At 39.8% G+C, this 11,571-nt stretch overlaps 1 pseudogene; it reads left to right on the forward strand.

Moving 5' to 3' along the window:
• The first annotated feature begins 236 nt into the window (after positions 1-236).
• On the forward strand, positions 237-354 carry LOC126211038 (5S ribosomal RNA; annotated as a pseudogene).
• The last annotated feature ends 11,217 nt before the right edge of the window (positions 355-11,571 follow it).

Here is an 11,571-nt window from a genome sequence, read left to right on the forward strand (position 1 = left end):
GCCCTGGACAGCGAAGAGACACCAGCCTGACTGTCGCACGCCATACAGCCCGACAACAAGGAGTGGTGGTCTGGTGTGTCATTGCTTTTCATAGTATGACTCCTTTGGTTGTCTTCCATGGACCCCCTACTGCACAGCAGGGCAGACAGTATTCTCTTTCTACAATTCAAATTCACACATGAATTAATATATTTCTTTATTTACATCTTGAATTATTTACTTATGTTGAATAGAGTGGCAACGGCCTTGCCGCAATGGAAACACCGGTTCCCTTCAGATCACCGAAGTTAAGCGCTGTTGGGCGTGGCCGGCACTTGGATGGGTGATCGTGCGGGCCGCCATGCGCGGTTGCCATTTTACATGGTGCACTCAGCCTCGTGATGCCAATTGACGAACTACTCGACCGAAAAGCCAAAGAAAACCATCATAACGACCTGGAGAGCGGTGTGCTGACCACACGCCCCTCCGCATCCTCAGCTGAGGATGACACGGCGGTAGGATGGTCCCGATGGGCCACTTGTCGCCTGAAGATGGAGTGCTTGAATGGAGTCCATGTGTTGTGGTACAAGCTCATCAGTATAGTCCTCTTGCAGACAATATTGATAATCCTGCTGTTGTCACAATGGTCGCTAAGTACTATCGAAGCCTGTGACCTGCTGTGAATAAATGACAGACAGCAGACTAGAATGAGTAAGTGAGACAGTGCGGCCCTCCGATCAGTGGTGGCGGCCTAAATACATGCTGTTGGCGGCCTGTTGCTTGTCAGTGTGTCTCTGATGCAGTTCCTACTATCGATCTTCACACTATGTCCTTGCAGACTGCTGGCGACAGCTTACGCCAGCACAGAGGACATCCAATAACTGTCTGCCCACAGTAGCTGAGTGTTCAGCACGACAGAATGTCAATCCTAAATGCCCGGGTTTGATTCCCGGCTGGGTTGGAGATTTTCTCCGCTCAGAGACTGGGTGTTGTGTTGTCCTAATCATCATCATTTCATCCCCATCGACGCGCAAGTCGCCGAAGTGGCGTCAAATCGAAAGACTTGCACCCGGTGACGGGAGGACCTAGTCACACGACATCCAATAACTCTAGCAATTAGTGCCAAGCCGAATACCTGCTTGCTAAGGACCAGAGGTGGACCAGCACATTACCGACCTGCTCAATTTGTGAAACTCTTTCTCCATTAAATCATCAAATTCTTTTGAAATTGTAACTACTTGCTTGTCTGTACATGTATATCACATCTACCGATTTCCGACTCTCATATTATTCCTTGTCAGTGCATCTTTTTTTTTTTTTCTTAGAGTGTATTAGAGCTTACAGAAACTTTGTTAATAGATATTACTTTTAACCGATTAAATTATAGTTGTTAGTAAGTCTTCATCGAAGATATTTTGTTTTTACCTCTCAGAAACTTTCATTTTGTCCCTTATTGTTGATCTTGGCTCCAGCTGCGATTAGTCAATGATTTCGGTGTGCCAGTATCACCACACATCACCGCCATAGTCAAGGTGAGTGGGGTGGTCCAGGGTTCCAGGTTCATGTCCCAAATACCATTGGCCTTGGGCTTACCATTTTACATGTTAAGTCTCTTGTGGAACCTCTTTGCCTATATCTGCAAACCTCTGTGGTGCCCACTTTCAATCCATTCCAAATGAATATTACCCCATTTGCTCACTTATTATGTCTTTCTTGCAGAACAACAATTCCCCTGTGCAGGAGCGATATTCTGAAACTGAGCTCGTTCTGTCTGTCAATGAGATCCAGGAAGCAGTCCATGTTTATGCCTCGTCCCTGAGCTGACTGATCAGCGCACCTGACTCCCGTGCAGCGGGCCTGGGTTTGATTTCTGGCTGGGTCGGAGATTTTCTCCACTCGGGGACTGTGTGTTGTATTGTCCTCATCACCAGGTCATCATCATCGACATTAAAGAAGTCGTCCAACGTGGTCATCAACACCATACGATCATTTAATTCATGTTCCGTGACTTACAGAAAGGAGTCCCTTACTGAAAAAAACGCGAAGTTGTGGAATGTGGTACCAGCTTTGTGATTTGATTCAGAGCTTCCTATCATTTAGGACTGAACATGAGCAAAACCGTCAGACATAAATGTAATTTCGGAGCTATCCCAAAGGAGTATTATAAGGCTGTTACTGTTTACAGTTTCTCTTAATGACCTAGTGGATAACTTAGCAAGCACTGTGATGAAACCGAAGACACTGTCTGCTGTAGAAAGCTGACAAACAGAAAATTTCAGAAGATACGCAGAGCATCGGTGATTTGTGCAGGTACTTTCAGTTGACCCTGAACGTAAATAAATCTGACGTCTTGTGCAGAAGTAAACGAATAAATCCACTACTAATCAAATGAAACTTTATGGTTCCTAAGATTTTTTCAAGTCTCAAAGTCTATGACGATTTTACGTAGACTGAAGCGAAGAATGAAAGTTTTTACCAAGGTCAGGGTTCGAACCTGTGTCCCACACTCACTGGGCAGATGCGCTTATCGCTACATCACCCGGCACAGTGGCGTAATACAATTGCACGAACTACCGTAGCTCGCCTCCCTACTCAGTCCAAACTCGCATTCACCATTCAGCCCACTTGGTATTCCCATTAAACAGCATTGGACTGGCTCTCCAACTGTGTTGGAATAGCACCTCAGAACTGAACGAAAAGGGAGATCGTGCCTGAAACTTAAGCATATGTGCTTTAAGGGGAATTTGCAGGCAAAAATTCGAAAGTTTTGACATTTTACAAAACATGCCCTAGAATGTTATTTATTCTTTCCTGCACAAAATAGCGCATAAAATATATGCGTGTGACATTTAGAAGTATTTTATTTTTAATTTTCTGGTCTTACATGTGTACCTCTGAAATCACCAAAGTTCGGACATGCATCTGGTTATATGCGAATTTCTCGGAAAATACACTTTATAGAAGGCTGTGACTTTCATCTATGGACAGAAAACACGTGGCGCTCGATGTTAGTCACACTGCTGTATTGTCTGTCGCTTGGCAACTGTTTATTTGTTTTTCTAGTGAAGCAGTGAGTGTGTTTGTGTGAAATCTTATGGAACTTAACTGCTAAGGTCATCAGTCCCTAAGCTTACACACTACTTAACCTGAGTTATCCTAAGGACAAACACACACACCCATGCCCGAGGGAGGACTCGAACCTCCGCCGGGGCCAGCCGCACAGTCCATTATTGCAGCGCCTTAGACAGCTCGAAGCAGTGAGTTTCGGTGAAATCTGGTGCACTTTGACATAATATAAACATGCCTACAGGTGCTAGATTCTTCAAGAAACGTAGGTTTTGAGGTAGCCAACACACCAGCAGTGTAAAACCGAGTGTTATTCAAGAGTTGGAAGCCACAAGCAGTGTAAAATCAAATAACCTCACTGTGCCACCAGAGAACAAGGGAGCTGCGACATCACCCAGTGCAAGTAAAACTAAAATAGATAAACAATATGAGAAACTAGGATTACTGCAGGATAATTTAGAAAATAGTGCTTCTGGTCTGGATTATATTTTGTGCGATAGAACTTTTGAATTCAGGTGTTGTGTGATTCATTGTGCTGTAGTATTTGTGGCCGAAAAATAAATATTGAAGAAGATTTTTCTGTAAGAATTGGACTTGCTACGACAATAGCAACTATTTGCACTGTCTGTGACAACAGAAAGTCATTTGTAACGTCAAATTAATGTAAGAATAATCCGTATGAGGTAAATGTAGGACTATTTCTATGCCATGAGGGCTGTCGGAAAAGGTCTAAGTGCAGCCTGGTGTTTTCGTTCTCTTATGAACCAACCGCAACCAGCTACGAAAAATCAGGGGTACACTGAAGTTGTAGGAGAAGCGGTTGAATCTGTCGCTTCCCTGTCAGTGAAAGCTGCAACAAATGAAGCTATTGAAATGAACGAAGGCAACATTGATATACCAGTTGCATTTGATGGGACATGGCAAAAGAGTGGCCGCTCATCGAAAAACTCGGTTGCCACCATCACAAATGTGGACAAAGGCACACTAACTGATTTTGAGGCACTTACAAAACATTGCTATAGCTCCTGTGGGCAAAATGGAAAAAAATGAACATGAAAACTGCCAGAAAAATTGTGAAGGAACCAGCGGAGGAATGGAAGCAGATGCCGCAATGAAAATGTTTAGCCGAACACTGTAGGAAAGGGGCGCCGATGGGATGGAGATTCTAAAGCGTATAAGAGTGTTGTTGAAGCAAATCCATGTGAAAATGTTGTGATAAAGAAATTGGAATGCGCTGGGCATTTTCAAAAGAGGATGGGCACACGTCTCAGAAAATTAAAACAGACTCTTCGCACCACCACACTGTCTCATGGCAAGCCACTTATAGACGTCGGCTGACTGATAAAACAATAAATCAGCTTCAGCAATACTATGGATGGTGATCAGAAATAACGAAAATGATTTAGAAAGTATGAGGAAAGGAATCTGGGTCTCATACCTCCACAAACTTTCAACCTAAAGAGAACCGACACATTCACTCTGGATGCCTGGACCTGAATCACGGAGTGAATTCCGGAAGGCTGAAGTTTCAGGAACGTCTTTTGAACACAAGAACTGTATTCCTGAAGCTGTTATGGAAGCAGTCAAACCAATTTATAGGGACCTACCTCACCCACACCTCCTCCAGAAGTCTACATCGGTGAACACAGAGTCCTAATGAATCATTTAGTAAAATTATCAGGACACAAGTTCCCAAAAATGTTTTTATAGGGTTCAGTAAACTAAAATGGGGAGTTAGTGACGCTGTATTAACATTTAATGATGGAAACATGGGAAGAAAAAGAGTTCTAAAACATATTAACATCACTCCAGGCTACCATGCTGTTAACAGTTTGAAGTTTCTGGACAAGTTGAGATTTGCCAAGGCACAGCGTGCAGCTGAGTTCACCACCGAAGAGGCAGGGTCAATCAAAAGAAAGAAGCTTTTGGAGAAGGTTCAAATGGTTCAAATGGCTCTGAGCACTATGGGACTTAACATCTATGGTCATTAGTCCCCTAGAACTTAGAACTACTTAAACCTAACTAACCTAAGGACAGCACACAACACCCAGCCATCACGAGGCAGAGAAAATCCCTGACCCCGCCGGGAATCGAACCCAGGAACCCGGGCGTGGGAAGCGAGAACGCGACCGCACGACCACGAGCTGCGGGCGTTTGGAGAAGGAAGCTGGCAAAGATATGATGCTGATTATGCTGCAGGGTGTTATCAGACTTAATTTAAAATTACAAGTCAGTTTTTATCATTATAAACTTTAAATGTGATTTTCTCAAAATGACATGTTTTACACTTCATGTTCCTTTATATCCAAAACTACTGCTTAGAGCTATATGAATCTTTGGCACCTATTTTACTATAACATACTGCACCTACCGCAACACAATCATAGCAATAATTTGAACAGATAGACAACTAGGGCATTATATCTACAATTTTTAGTAATAAAAAATAGCATAATTCAAAACACATATGTATCTCTCCTTCTTTTGTACCTCATCTCTTAATTCTGGTTCAGTAGACAAAAATACTATGAATAAGATACCTGTATAAGAGTCATATCTTCATTGGTTACAGAGACAAAGGTACATATAGTATGCTAATTGCCCACATAGGCCCTGAAAACTGCCTTTCATCAAATGAAATCATACAGTTCCGGAACCCTTGTCAAGTCTCAAAGTCTATGACGTATATATGTCGTCTGAAGCGACGAATGTACTACTATTCGATTACATTATAGGCGACATATCTCTAGGTATAGTCATCAGCATCATGTACATTTTCGTGACAGGCATATTTGCTTGTTCCAAGACCAAGCACTTTAAAGCTGATCGTTCTATCTTCCTTGTGGTATCTGGCTGTGGTCCACACATAGCAGGTGATCATGCCGTTCCTTTCTATACTGTTGGATCTTTTCTACGATTCCTATAACACTGAGCTCCCTCTTATCTCACTATTCCTCTTATGAATTTCTAATTTACACACCGCCAGAGATGTCTCATTTTTGCCACTACAATTTTCTGCAACTTTATTGTCTTTAAAGTCAATATTTCGGATCCACAGAACTACAGAGGTACAGTCATGATATAAAAGTCTCTTTGGTGGTGATGAGTGGGAGCTTTCTCTTAATCGTATCAAAATGTGTAAGTACCTTTGTAGTTTCTTTTCGGGGTGATTATCTAGATATGCATATCACTGGCCAGGTAGCTTGATATATGAAATTGTATATTGTGATTTTAGCTCTAACAAGGGAAATTACCCATCGCACCCCCTCGGATTTAGTGGTAAAATGGCCCATGGATAGCCTGTTAGCTTTTTACTTCTGTAGAGAAAATATGGAGAAAGGAGGAGTTGCCACATTTGTCAGACACTGTTTTGATTTCAATAACATTGATATTAATAAATTTTGCTCAGAGCAGCACTTAGAAGCTTGAGCAACAGAACTGGTATTTCATAATAACTCCTTTATAATAGTAAGTATCTACAGAGCACCTTCAAGAAACTTTAACCTCTTCACCTGGAAGCTCTTTCGCCCATCTCACAGTAAAAAACAAGGAAATAGTGGTTGATTGTGATTTTACTGTGGATTTATTGAAAACCTCTGTCAGTGAACAATTATTGCAAACGGTAACACTGTCATTCAAATTCATTCCTACTGTGAACTTCTCGACTACGGTACTGTATGCTCTGAGGCTGCTGCTGACAATATCTTTGTAGACAAATATAGGAAAAAAAGTCATATCACAAAACCAGTGGTAAATGGGCTATCTGATCATGACATGCAGCATCCTTTATTAAATGTTGAAACTTGTCAGGATGAAAAACTTAATCAATCTGAGTACAGGACGGTAATATATCAGTCAAAAATTGAGAATTTCATGAGATTCCTCAAAGACATGAACTGGATAGATGTTTACAATATTTCTGACTCAAATGGAAAATACTAATTCATTAATAAAATTACTTCCTCTTTTGAAAATTGTTCTCCCCTAAAGGTAACTCAAATCAAACAGAAGTCTAAAAATAAACCATGGATTGCACAAGGACAAACACATGTAGGACAAAAAGGAGACTGCATCTACTATATAGGAACAGTTCTGATGGTAGCATTGTAATGCAATAAAAAAAGAATACTGCAAAATATTGAAGCAAGTAATCCAGGAATCTAAGCAGCTTTATTATGAGAAAAAGATAATTACACCAGGCAACAAAATAAAAACTATATGGAACACAGTGAAGACAGAGACAGGTGGCCCAAAAAAGGAAGAGGAACAGACACTTCTAAAAAATGAGACATTGGTAAGAAGGGTACGTAGTGTTGCAAACCGCTTAAACAATTACTTTGTTTCTGTTACTGACAGCTTGGGGTTATCTGGTTCAATAAACAGTGCAATGGAATATCTGAGACCAATCTCTACAAATAATTTTAGTAAAATGGAAATGACACTCACACCTCTCAAAGAAATAGCAGACATCATAAAATCCTTAAAATGAAAGTGTTCTAGTGGTTATGATAACATATCAACGAAGTTAATCAAAGCATACTCTGCTTTATCAATGCGAACCTTGTCCATCTGATCAAGTTCTCTGATGCAGTTTGCTCCAGGATTAATTCCCATATGCTGTAGCACTTTCACCCTACCAATGCTGCCATCATTAAAAGCAATAACAGCATCACTGACCCCCCACTTTAGTGCCTTCATTCCAACAAAAACATTTTTTGGTAAGTGAGTCCATATAAAATTATTGAACGACTCATTGGGATTTTGAGTCTGACCACGTAGACATTTCTTCAATAATTCTGGATTTTCCAGGTCTCTGTAAATAAAATAAATAAATCCATGACTGCTGCCGGAATGGAATGTTTATGGCTGTATTAACTGTTTGAGTACTGAGCATTGCCGTAATTGCTCCAGGAATCAGGTCCAGGAGGACAAAGGTGGAGTACTGGTTTTTCATCAGTTGACAGTCTGTGGATGAAGGGAGCCCATACTGCCTGCTTCATTTTCAACAAATCCTCAGTATTATTTCTAATGGCCATCCCATAATACTGCTGTAGTTCATCAATCATTTTGTCTGTCAGCCTGCCTCTTATGGTTTTACCATCAGAAAGTTTCTTGTCTCTCAAACTTTATTTCAACTACCCCAACCTGATGCCCATCCTCCTCTGTACGTGACCGACACATTCCAGTTTTGTGATAATCTTCTCACCATAAACCTGAGCGGCTGCTACACTGTTATATACTTCTGGTTCTCCATCACCTAAGACCATAGTGTAACACACTCCCCATTCGTTCACAGATCGACTAAAAAATTCAATAGTTGCAAAGGCCTCCGTACCACCACTTGTTCCTTCATAATTTCTGTGACAGATACGGCTTTCTTCATTCCCTGATTTACACTTATAACAATGTTTGCTTAAAATCTGGAAATCTCTTACCTTTCCAGTATCCACACTGGTCACCACAGCAACAGAATTCTTAGCACTGTAGCCGCACTTCTGTCAAGTGCCATCAAAAGCTACTGGTATGTCAGTCATATCATCATTTATTTCAACAGCTTCGTTTCCAGTACCCTTCATTAACTCACATGTAACAGATTCCATAGCAGCTCCAATAGATCCTGCATACTTGTCGATTTTACAATGTGGGCATGGTATATTCATCATGGCACAAACTGTTTCTGCTGCAGTTTGTCCTTTGCCCGTAGCTCTTAATCCATAGAACTACCTAACATTTACTTCAAAATAATTATCTTTACACTTATCAGAATTCCAAAGTGAGTAGGTATATCCACAACTGGCACAATTAATGATAAGTTTCCTGACTTGGCCATTTGATACCTCACTGGCTTCATGTAAACTAACTGGAACTCCACATATTTTACAATACACACATTCATCTCACACTCTTGTTAGGCTGTGTAAATCATTCAGAATGTAACCTAACCTACCATTTACATCACTTCCGTTTTGAAAAAACTGTGTAGCTTAATGTTTTATTTTAATCTTCGAAGCGCTAATGGGTGTTTCTCTAGATACTGACGAGTTTGCCTGTATTTCATTGTCTGTAACTACACACGCCACTTGTTGAACACAATGTTTCCCTATATTCGAAAATCTATTACCACAAAACGCACATTTCTTCAAAACACTTCGTTTTGGTGTCATACTTTACTTTTTGAGAGATTTACCAGTCTATTCATCACTTCTCCTTGGAGAAAAGGTAGTTGATCGACATACAACGCGTGTTTATACTATGAAACAATACGATACTGTTTTTGACAGTGCTACCAATACAAACACGTAATTTAACGTTGATTACACAGCAATCCACAGCCTTCTATATAAAAAATTAGGCTTGTATTAGATCTTGAAGTAATGCACGCAAAAATTTCAACATTTTCAACCAGTGTCTATTATATTTAAAGAATAAAATGAAATATTTTCCATGTGAGTTTATATATATCATTTTATTCGGAGAATTGGAAATTTTATAATGATATAAAAAATCCGAAAATGTGAAATTTTTTTTAACATTCTAACTTCCCTAAAGTTATCTATGTAATCAGTCGCTTATCAACTACTGAACAATTCCCCATTTGTTGGCTTTTTCAAAAATATTTGAAAATGTTGTGTTCGACCGTCTTCTTAACATCTGACTGCAAATAATATATTGTCCAAGTCACAGTCTGGGTTCTTTACGTGTTACGATATAGAGAAGGCTATCGACACATACAGTGAAAAAGTGCTTAATTTATTAGACAACAAATCAAAGCCTACTGGCATTTTCTGTGATCTGTCAAAAGCCTTTGATTGTGTGAATGACAGCATTCAATTAAGTAAGTGAGAATATTGTGGTGCCACTGGCAGTGCTGTGAAATTGTTAAAGTCTTATCTAGGTAGGAGGAAACAAAAGGTGTTGTTGTAAAATACGTGTGAAGAAAGCATGTGATGTACCTCATGGTTCCGTCTTGGGTCCATTGCTTTTTCTTCTACACATTAACGACCCCTTGTCTGTTACATCGCCAGATGCTAAGTTTGTTTTGATTGCAGATGATTCAAACGTTGCAATATGTAGAAAGTCAAGTACAGATTTTGAAATGGCTGCTAATCAAGTTTCACTCCTGTTAATAAATGGTTCAAAGCCAAATCACTGTTATTAAACTGTGAAAAGACCGACTATATGCAGTTCAGAACGTGTAAGATATTTCCTTCCAGCATGTGTACAAGATATGAAGACATGCAGATCGAAGAGGTTGACAGTGTTAAATTTCTGGGATTACAAGGAGATAATAAATTCATTTGGGAAGGGCACACCACAGAGTTGCTGAAGCGCCTAAACAAGTCTGTATTTGCAGTGGGAATGATATCAGATGTAAGAGATATCGTATGGGATCATATTCTGGGGTAACTTGTCCAACTGAGCAAATGCTTTTAGCGTGCATGTAAATTAAAGAACATGATGTAGAAATCTGTTCAAAGAACTTTGTATTCTAAGCAGTGTTTCTCAGAATATTTATTACTTAATGACATTTGTTGAATTAATATATCTCTATTTCCAACCAATAGCTCAATACATAGTGTCAATAGTCGGAATAAGAACAATCCACATGAAGACCTAAAATCATTTATGTCGTCCCAAAAAGGGATCCATTATTCGGGAACACACATTCCCAATAAATTGCCAGCAATCATTAAAATTTGGCTTCAGGTAGAACACAGTATAAACAGAGTTTGAAAGACTTGTTGATGGGCAACTCCTTCTACTCTATAGATGAATATCTTAACAGGGAATGTTAGATTTCAGTTCTGACAGCACTTTGTCGCAACAGTCAAGATCACGTATTTTGTGTGTGATACATTTATTAAATGTGCATAACTATGTTTCATTCCGACAGAGTACTAATTCAGTAAATATTAGCAGTTCCAGTTTACTGTAATGTATTCACCTATTTTGAGAATCTCCTGACAAATGATCGGGGTAGTGGGTATTAAATTCAGATGTTTTATATTTTTTATGTTTTACTCTCTGACTTGTTCAACACCCACGAGAGTAATCTCTTTTTTGGTCTACAGAACGAAAATTAAATCTGTTCTAATCTAATCAAGTATGGAAACAGGAAGAAGGTGTACTGAACTGTGGAAAAAGAATCAAAAAAGAGACAGTGAACATTCCAAGCTCAAGATATGCAAGAATCGCGGCGTCGTGGTTACGTGGTAAGGGTGTTGGAAATCAAAGTGGAAGATTCGTGTTCAAATCCGCCTCGTTCCTTTTTTTTTTTTTTTTTCACAGAATTAAACTTTCCGTCCGGTCGCTGACATATGTGCTCTCCCTCTGCAGCCTTGCCAATTGTTATGCTGTACACTGGTTATAGAATATGAGTGAAGTGGTAAGACTATATTACCGTCGCAAGTTAATGTTGTGAGACCCAACTCGCTTTATTTGTTCATGAGACCCATAAAATATTAGATACAGACTCCCAGGTAGATGCTATTTTCCTTGACTTCCGGAAGGCGTTCGATACAGTTC

Source organism: Schistocerca nitens, chromosome 10 (assembly GCF_023898315.1).
Source record: "Schistocerca nitens isolate TAMUIC-IGC-003100 chromosome 10, iqSchNite1.1, whole genome shotgun sequence".
Classification (NCBI taxonomy): Eukaryota; Metazoa; Arthropoda; class Insecta; order Orthoptera; family Acrididae; genus Schistocerca; species Schistocerca nitens.